We start from the raw sequence: 10627 nt of genomic DNA, 5'->3' as shown, positions 1-10627 counted from the left end.
AAGCTGTTTCACTCTTCAGGAAGCCTGTTTCACTCTTCAGGAGGGCTGTTTCACTCTTCAGGAGGGCTGTTTCACTCTTCAGGAGGCCTGTTTCACTCTTCAGGAGCCTGTTTCACTCTTCAGGAGGGCTGTTTCACTCTTTAGGAGGCCTGTTTCACTCTTCAGGAGCCTGTTTCACTCTTCAGGAGGCTGTTTCACTCTTTAGGAGGCTGTTTCACTCTTCAGGAAGCCTGTTTCACTCTTCAGGAGGGCTGTTTCACTCTTTAGGAGGCCTGTTTCATTCTTCAGGAAGCTGTTTCACTCTTCAGGAAGCCTGTTTCCCTCTTCAGGAGGGCTGTTTCACTCTTCAGGAAGCTGTTTCACTCTTCATGAGCCTTTTCAGTCAATTTCTAGTCCCAGAACTAAGAGGCATGAGTTACGAGGAAAGGCTGTGGGAAATACACCATACGACACTGGAAGACAGAAGAGTAAGGGGAGACATGATCACCACCTACAAAATTCTCAGAGGAATTGACAGGGTAGATAAAGATAAACTGTTTAACACTGGTGGGACGCGAACAAGGGGACACAGGTGGAAACTGAGCACCCAAATGAGCCACAGAGACGTTAGAAAGAACTTTTTCAGTGTCAGAGTAGTTGACAGGTGGAATGCATTAGGCAGTAATGTGGTGGAGGCTGACTCCATTCACAGTTTCAAGTGTAGATATGATAGAGCCCAATAGGCTCAGGAACCTGTACACCAGTTGATTGACGGTTGAGAGGCGGGACCAAAGAGCCAGAGTGAGTACACATATGCTTACCTAAATGTTAGATTACCTCCAAAAATCTCAAATACATGCATACATACATACTACATGTGTATATGTATCATTACACATATACAGTTGACTTAGGATACAGGAATCCATGTATACAAGGAACAAAAGCAAAAGCAGTTTAATTATATTTGTAATTCTTTAAACATATACGGGGCCTGACGGCTGAGTAGACACCGCTCGGGACTCATAGTCCTGAGGTTCCGGGATCGATCCCCAGAACCGGAAACAAATGGCCAGAATTTCTTTCACCCCTGATGCTCCTGTTTACCTAGCAGTAAATAGGTACCTGGGAGTTAGACAGCTGCTGGTAGTGGGAAGAAAATATAATTATAATTGAGAATATAATCTCCTGTAATTATACTCACCTAGTTGTGCTTGCGGGGGTTGAGCTCTGGCTCTTTGGTCCCGCCTCTCAACCGTCAATCAACTGGTGTACAGGTTCCGGAGCCTACTGGGCTCTATCATATCTACATTTGAAACTGTGTATGGAGTCAGCCTCCACCAGTCTGTGTGTGTGTGTGTGTACTCACCTAGTTGTGTTTGTGGGGGTTGAGCTCTGGCTCTTTGGTCCCGCCTCTCAATCGTCAATCAACAGGTGTACAGGTTCCTGAGCCTATTGGGCTCTATCATATCTACACTTGAAACTGTGTATGGAGTCAGCCTCCACCAGTCTGTGTGTGTGTGTGTGTACTCTCCTAGTTGTGCTTGCGGGGGTTGAGCTCTGGCTCTTTGGTCCCGCCTCTCAACTGTCAATCAACTGGTGTACAGGTTCCTGAGCCTATTGGGCTCTATCATATCTACACTTGAAACTGTGTATGGAGTCAGCCTCCACCACATCACTTCCTAATGCATTCCATTTGTCAACCACTCTGACACTGAAAAAGTTCTTTCTAACGTCTCTGTGGCTCATTTGATCTATCCCCTGTCAATTCCCCTGAGTATTTTGTATGCTGTTATCATTGCACTCTCCTCGTAGCTCATACCCACTTAGTTTTCAAACAAGTCTGTGTGTGTGTGTGCGTTAGAGGCATGTGTGTGTGTGAGATATATGTGTGTGTGTGTGTGCGTTAGAGGCATGTGTGTGCGTGAGATATATGTGTGTGTGTGTGTGCGTTAGAGGCATGTGTGTGCGTGAGATATATGTGTGTGTGTGTGTGCGTTAGAGGCATGTGTGTGCGTGAGATATATGTGTGTGTGTGTGCGTTAGAGGCATGTGTGTGCGTGAGATATGTGTGTGTGTGCGTTAGAGGCATGTGTGTGTGTGTGCGTTAGAGGCATGTGTGTGTGTGTGCGTTAGAGGCATGTGTGTGTGTGTGCGTTAGAGGCATGTGTGTGTGTGTGCGTTAGAGGCATGTGTGTGCGTGACATATATGTGTGTGTGTGTGTGCGTTAGAGGCATGTGTGTGCGTGAGATATATGTGTGTGTGTGTGTGCGTTAGAGGCATGTGTGTGCGTGAGATATATGTGTGTGTGTGTGTGCGTTAGAGGCATGTGTGTGCGTGAGATATATGTGTGTGTGTGTGTGCGTTAGAGGCATGTGTGTGCGTGAGATATATGTGTGTGTGTGTGTGCGTTAGAGGCATGTGTGTGCGTGAGATATATGTGTGTGTGTGTGTGCGTTAGAGGCATGTGTGTGCGTGAGATATATGTGTGTGTGTGTGTGCGTTAGAGGCATGTGTGTGCGTGAGATATATGTGTGTGTGTGTGTGCGTTAGAGGCATGTGTGTGCGTGAGATATGTGTGTGTGTGCGTTAGAGGCATGTGTGTGCGTGAGATATGGGTGTGTGTGCGTTAGAGGCATGTGTGTGCGTGAGATATGTGTGTGTGTGCGTTAGAGGCATGTGTGTGCGTGAGATATGTGTGTGTGTGCGTGCAAGGGGCGGTGGGTATCAGAGAGGGCATTGGGTCTAGTGCCCTACGTGAAGGGGGGGGTAGAGGGGGGGGGAAGGGTAAAGGAAGGATCCAATAAGGGTTAAGGGGGTGTGTGTGGGGGGGGGTTGCAAGGGTTGGGGGGGGGTTGAGTAGGGATAAGTTCTCTGCAATTGCTCGCGCGACCTATCGCTTTTTATCCCTTTTCTCCTGTTTCTCTCTCTCTCTCTCTCTTCTTCGGTAACATTCCTATCGTATTTGTTAATGTTTTCCTTCAATCTCTCTCTCTTCCCCCTTTCTATACACCCCATTTCCCCCCTACTCCCCTACACCAACACACAAGAGGCATAGACGGCTAGCAAACTCCCCCCTTGCTTCCCTACCCCCCTATAAACCCCCCTCTCTGCCTCTCAACCATCACCCACCCATACAACACACCACCACTACCCCCCCTTTTCTCTCTACTTCTCACTCCCCAATTATTCTCTCACCCCCACACACACACGCCCTATTCCCTCACTTCTCACTCGGGTCCTTGGGGAAGTGGGTTGAGTTCATCTTCAGTGTCCGTTCGCCAAGGAAACTTTGCGTTCGGGAAGCGCCACAGAGTTCGCGATTTGTGTCTTCAAGCGCGACGGCGGCGGCGCAAATTTGGCGGGACTTGGGCGTCGATACGCGGTCGCAAGTTCTAGCGAACTCTTCGTGTAATTGGGCAGTTGAGGAACGGTCAAACGAGGTGGTTTATTAACGACTTTTCGACGACGAAGTGGTGTGTGTGTTGACATTTGGCGGTGGTTTGAAGCAGGGTTTTTTGGGTTGATTTAACGAGAAGGTCAAGCCGGATTGGGTAGTTCTTCAGTGCTGTCTGTCCTCCCAGTGGCTCTTGCCTGACTATCGGCCTAGTGGCTCCTAGCTCTTAGCGCCTGACTTATCATCAAGAATCACACTCATCCCCATAAACAAAGGGACGTCGACAGGACAGACAAGCCGTAGAACAAATACATATCAAGTATCGTGACTCGAGTTAACAAGAAACTAGGGGGGAGCATTCATCTCACCCCCCATTTCTCCCCCTATTCCCAGGCCAATAACTTGCTCTCTCCCTCCCCCCAAACACCTGGAACTGAGAACAGCAAGTGTTTGACTGGAAAGGAACACCTGCATGAGTGGGCTACACACTTGTTGTACGCTATTCTGCCATAAGGGGGGGAGAGGGGGCAGGAAAACAGGGGGGTAGGTGTAACTAGCGCTCTCTCACTACGCACCGGGAGTCGCTCCCGCACGCACGCACTCAACAAACACGCACACACGCACGCACATTCTTGCTTAGTGCCGAGTGAGGTGTCGAACTCGGCCCCAAGCCAGCCGCGAAGTACCTTCCAACCTAGCTACCGAGCTAGGCATTGTGCCTAGGACACTGCTTAGCATCTTCGTCGTCAAACTGGTAAGTACAACTTGTAATTTCCCGTTTTTCTCATGTTATCCAGAGGCTGGTTAGGGTAGGGAGGAGGATACGAGGGTTGTAAATATCTAAGTGTTATAGAATCTTTCTTCCGGTAAGCGGAACGGATCTGTTAGAATACTTCTCATAACAGGGAAATGCATCTGTGTGTATACATATACAGGCTCATGTATGATTGTTCATACATACACGTCTCGAACGGGAATAGATCTGGTAGGAACAAGGTTTGAAATTTCGAACTTCGCAGCGTAAATGTTCTATATACAACAAATGCATTTTCAATAGAAACATTATAGAATCACCATTAATGCAAATCACAAAACCATGTAATATAAACATTAGTAATCCTCGGACGCAGGTTCGAGTCCTCTTCACGGCCCTTGTGGATGTGTTCATTAGGAATGGTTTATACAATTTACATCCATTTAATTGACCATTTTTAATTGAGCAATTCAAGAAAACTATTTGAGTAAGATTGTTAATACACAGTTATCTATACTGTTGCTTTCTGGAACTCGCATGAATTGTGGATTCCGACCTGCGTCATGCAGATCGGCGTTCAATCCCCCGAGACCGTCCACAAGTGGTTGGGCACCATTCCTTTCCCCCGTCCCATCCCAAATCCTCATCCTGACCCCTTCCCAGTGCTATATAGTCGTAATGGATTGTGTTGTCCTTGTCCTACTAATGCTTGTGTAGGCATGCTAGTGATTGTGATGGCCTGCTAGTGATTGTGTTGTCCAGGTAGTGATTGTGTTGGCCTGGTAGTGATTGTGTTGTCCAGGTAGTGATTGTGTTGGCCTGGTAGTGATTGTGTTGTCCAGGTAGTGATTGTGTTGTCCTGATAGTGATTGTGTTGTCCAGGTAGTGATTGTGTTGTCCTGGTAGTGATTGTGTTGTCCTGGTAGTGATTGTGTTGTCCTGGTAGTGATTGTGTTGTCCTGGTAGTGATTGTGATGGCCTGGTAGTGATTGTGTTGTCCTGCTAGTGATTGTGTTGTCCAGGTGGTGATTGTGTTGTCCTGGTAGTGATTGTGTTGTCCAGGTAGTGATTGTATCGCCCTGCTGGTGATTGTATCGCCCTGTTAGTGACTGTATCGCCCTGCTAGTGATTGTATCGCCCTGCTGGTGATTGTATCGCCCTGCTAGTGATTGTATCGCCCTGCTAGTGATTGTATCGCCCTGCTGGTGATTGTATCGCCCTGTTAGTGACTGTATCGCCCTGCTAGTGATTGTGGGCTAATTATAACATAGCGATTATAATTACTCTAATGTTAATTACTCTAGAGTTAAGACCAATCGCTAAGGGTCGTTAAGCCTCGTTAAACAAGAGGTTCCACAACAAGTCTGGTATAGAGGCGAAGGGCCGTTGACCTCGCGAGGGATTACCGCCCTTACGGCAGCAGGGGCCTCGTAGCCTGGTGGATAGCGCGCAGGACTCGTAATTCTGTGGCGCGGGTTCGATTCCCGCACGAGGCAGAAACAAATAGGCAAAGTTTCTTTCACCCTGAATGCCCCTGTTACCTAGCAGTAAATAGGTACCTGGGAGTTAGTCAGCTGTCACGGGCTGCTTCCTGGGGGTGGAGGCCTGGTCGAGGACCGGGCCGCGGGGATACTAAAGCCCCGAAATCATCTCAAGATAACCTCAAGATAAGCAGGACGGTTGGAAATGAGCTTACTCCAGGGTCACGGGTTCGATTCCTACGCCGTGGAAAGGAGTGTTTGGGCTCGCTTTCTGTCACCTAATGCCTCTGTTCACCAGTAAATAGGTAGGGGGAGGGGGGTGAAGATGATGGATAGATACAGGTGGAGGTTATCTTGAGGTTATCTTGAGATGATTTCGGGGCTTTAGTGTCCCCTCGGCCCGGTCCTCGACCAGGCCTCCACCCCCAGGAAGCAGCCCGTGACAGCTGACTAATACCCAGGTACCTATTTTACTGCTAGGTAACAGGGGCATAGGGTTGAAAGAAACTCTGCCCATTGTTTCTCGCCGGCGCCTGGGATCGAACCCGGGACCACAGGATCACAAGTCCAGCGTGCTGTCCGCTCGGCCGACCGGCTCCCTTCGTCGACCAGGCCTCCTGGTTGCTGGACTGATCAACCAGGCTGTTGGACGCGGCTGCTCGCAGCCTGACGTATATATGTGCTCCTAAATGTGCTACAAATAAAGTATTTCATAACGTACAAGCATCTATATTACATATTTTTAATAGGTAGTAGAGAAATGCTAATTGTCGTTAAAGGTCATTAATTACACCAATTCTGAAGCCAAGATCTTGACACTAACATATTGGATCATTTAATACAGTTGACAGTATTAATGTAGTAATACTACTAAGATATACAGAAGTTTTAAGTAATTTATATTTTTATAGTGAAGTGGGAGTTTGAATTTTTGAAATTTGAAATTCAAATTTGAAATTTGAGAGTATCGTTAGCCTATGTAACTAGCCAATCCGTCCTCCTACAGCCTGTTCTCCTACAGCCTGTTCTCCTACAGCCTGTTCTCCTACAGCCTGTGCTCCTACAGCCTGTTCTCCTACAGCCTGTTCTCCTACAGCCTGTTCTCCTACAGCCTGTCCTCCTACAGCCTGTCCTCCTACAGCCTGTCCTCCTACAGCCTGTCCTATAACTTGTCCTCCTACAGCCTGTCCTATAACCTGTCCTCCTACAGCCTGTCCTCCTACAACCTGTCCTCCTATAACCTGTCCTATAACCTGTCCTACAACCTGTCCTCCTACACCCTGTTGGACAGGAAGAGAGTGGATTTTACCTGAATTTACCTGAGAGCCAGTACATCCCTAGTCGCCTCGACGGGGACGGAGAGCCGGTGGCTTGTCAAAGGTTCCCCTCGTAGTTCTAGTTTCTCCTTATCTGAAATCTTCATATTGTAAGACGTTTGACTTTGTTTACCTTGGCTTGGGCTTCAATTTGAAGGCTTATGGTCATTGTGGCTTGACACTGGAGTACCTGACAGGGCTTCTTGACCACCTGTCAGGGCTTCTTGACCAGTTGGGGTGTCTTGCCGGTGATTGAAAGTTGAAGGAGTTGTTCATTTGCATTGTGAGTGATGGCTTGGGAGCGAGGGGGTTCCGAACACTTCGATGACGTCACTGTCTGGCGGCGAGGGGAGACTATGATATCCTTCCTAGTCGGTGATGTCACGGTTGATGTAATCTGTCAGATGTAGGGCTGTTGATGTCTCCCAGCGTCTGACAGTGGGTACCCAGCAGAGAGGTGACGTCACAGAGAGAGAGAGAGAGAGAGAGAGAGAGAGAGAGAGAGAGAGAGAGAGAGAGAGAGAGAGAGAGAGAGAGAGAGAGACAGAGAGACAGAGAGAGAGAGAGAGAGAGAGAGAGAGAGAGAGAGAGAGAGAGAGAGAGAGAGAGAGAGAGAGAGAGAGAGAGAGAGAGAGAGAGAGAGAGAGAGACAGAGAGAAAGTCAGATGTAGGGCTGTTGATGTCTCCTAGTGCCTGACAGTGGGTACCCAGCAGAGAGGTGACGTCTCAGAGAGAGAGAGAGAGAGAGAGAGAGAGAGAGAGAGAGAGAGAGAGAGAGAGAGAGAGAGAGAGAGAGAGAGAGAGAGAGAGAGAGAGAGAGAGAGAGAGAGAGAGAGAGAGAGAGAGAGAGAGAGAGAGAGAGAGAGAGAGAGAGAGAGAGAGAGAGAGAGAGAGAGAGAGAGAGAGAGACCGTTCCGGGTCGTCCGTCGACAGGTGGGCTGAGCTCTTCTCTGTCTGAGGGGTGCTGGGATTACCAGGCTTGTCCCCCAGCAAGTTGGACCCCAACAAGTTGGACCCCAGCAAATTGGACCCCCAGCAAGGTAACCTTGTAGACCATCCTTGTTCATGGTTCTAAATACGCTTGAGAACAGTGTAGGGGCGTGACGGGTGAGTTGACAGCGCTCGGGGTTCATAGTCCTGAGGTTCCGGGTTCGATCCCCGATGGTGGCGGAAACAAATGGGCGGAGTTTATTTCACCCTGATGCCCCTGTTCATCTAGCAGTAACGGACTGCTGTGGTGATTAAAAGTGTGTAGAGGGGGTGTTTGTGGGGGGGGGATAGTGTGTGTGTGTGTGTGTGTGTGTGTGTGTGTGTGTGTGTGTGTGTGTGTGTGTGTGTGTGTGTGTGTGTGTGTGTGTGTGTGTGTGTGTGTGTGTGTGTGTGTGTGTGTGTGTGTGTGCGGGTTATTCACATGTATTCCAGCACATATGACTGTATATACTTCATATGAATACTGTGTAGCAGTCACATATACACAGTCAGATGTGGGAGTGGGGCGTCTCATCTTGGGCCACCAGCTGTGGGAGCGGGGCGTCTCATCTTGGGCCACCAGCTGTGGGAGCGGGGCATCTCATCTTGGGCCACCAGCTGTGGGAGTGGGGCGTCTCATCTTGGACCACCAGCTGTGGGAGTGGGGCGTCTCATCTTGGGCCACCAGCTGTGGGAGCGGGGCGTTTCATCTTGGACCACCAGCTGTGGGAGTGGGGCGTCTCATCTTGGGCCACCAGCTGTGGGAGTGGGGCGTCTCATCTTGGGCCATCAGCTAGCAGCTGTCTAACTCCCAGGTACCTATTTACTCCTAGGTGAACAGGTACACCAGAATGAAAGAAACAACCTATTTGTTTCCGCCTCCACCGGGGATCGAACCCGGATCATTAGGACTACGAACCCCGAACGCTGTTCACTCAGCCGCGAGGCCCCGCGCGTGTAAGTGATATCTTGTAAATATAGCAGTAAAGATATACGCACTTACGCGGTGTGATAACAGAGATATGAAGTCATGCTTGGCCCCCCTACCTCCCCCCCCCCCCTAATACCTGTCTCCCCCCCCCCCCCCAACACCTAATAATCAAGGCTTTCACAGGTGTGTTTTTTATAGGTTGTAGGATGGCTGACACGTGTGGGTGTGGGCCACTTGCGTGTGTGTGCGTGTGTGTGTGTGCGTGCGTGTGTGGAGGGTAGTACTCCCCCCATACACGTATACAGTACATTTGTACACCTGCGCGCGCACACACACACACACACACACACACACACACACACACACACACACACACACACACACACACACACACACACACACACACTGAGTGAATGGTCCAACAAATGGCTGTTGAAGTTCAACCCGAGTAAATGCAAAGTAATGAAACTAGGCAGTGGAAACAGGAGGCCAGACACAGGATACAGAATAGGAGATGAAGTACTTAATGAAACAGACAGAGAGAAAGATCTAGGAGTTGATATCACACCAAACCTGTCTCCTGAAGCCCACATAAAGAGAATAACGTCTGCGGCATATGCGAGGCTGGCTAACATCAGAACGGCGTTCAGGAACCTGTGTAAGGAATCATTCAGAATCTTGTACACCACATATGTAAGACCAATCCTGGAGTATGCGGCCCCAGCATGGAGCCCGTACCTTGTCAAGCACAAGACGAAGCTGGAAAAAGTCCAAAGGTATGCTACTAGACTAGTCCCAGAACTAAGAGGCATGAGTTATGAGGAAAGGCTGCGGGAAATGCACCTTACGACACTGGAAGACAGAAGAGTAAGGGGGGACATGATCACAACCTACAAAATCCTCAGGGGAATCGACCGGGTAAACAAGGATGAACTATTCAACACTGGTGGGACGCGAACAAGGGGACACAGGTGGAAGCTGAGTACCCAAATGAGCCACAGAGACGTTAGAAAGAACTTTTTCAGTGTCAGAGTAGTTAGTAAATGGAATGCATTAGGAAGTGATGTGGTGGAGGCTGACTCCATACACAGTTTCAAATGTAGATAAGATAGAGCCCAATAGGCTCAGGAATCTGTACACCAGTTGATTGACGGTTGAGAGGCGGGACCAAAGAGCCAGAGCTCAACCCCCGCAAGCACAATTAGGTGAGTACACACACACACACACACACACACACGGACGGTAGAGCGACGGTCTCGCTTCATGCAGGTCGGCGTTCAATCCCCCGAGACCGTCCACAAGTGGTTGGGCACCATTCCTTTCCCTCCGTCCCATCCCAAATCCTTATCCTGACTCCTTCCCAGTGCTATATAGCCGTAATGGCTTGGGGCTTACCCCTTATAATTCCCTTCAACATCCTCCCAGAAAGTCACACCCCAGAAGGGACTCGAACCCAGCCCACCAGGAGCACAATGCAACCGGGGTACCTTAACCACTTGACCATCAGTGACCGTACAAAAGACAATGGTAGCCGAGGGTAATTCCCCATCACCCCGACGGCACTTTGAAACTCTGAGGTGTGAAGTTATCAGTCGCATATATGCTTAGGGAACCATTCAAGCTTGTTCATATATTTGAGTATATATATATATATATATATATATATATATATATATATATATATATATATATATATATATATATATATATATATATATATATATATATATATATATATATATATATATATATATATATATATGTGTGTGTGTGTGTGTGTGTGTGTATCAAGAAAATAA

The sequence above is a fragment of the Procambarus clarkii genome, chromosome 12 (assembly GCF_040958095.1).
Source record: "Procambarus clarkii isolate CNS0578487 chromosome 12, FALCON_Pclarkii_2.0, whole genome shotgun sequence".
NCBI classification, from domain to species: domain Eukaryota; kingdom Metazoa; phylum Arthropoda; class Malacostraca; order Decapoda; family Cambaridae; genus Procambarus; species Procambarus clarkii.
Note: the sequence above shows the minus strand (reverse complement) of the source record.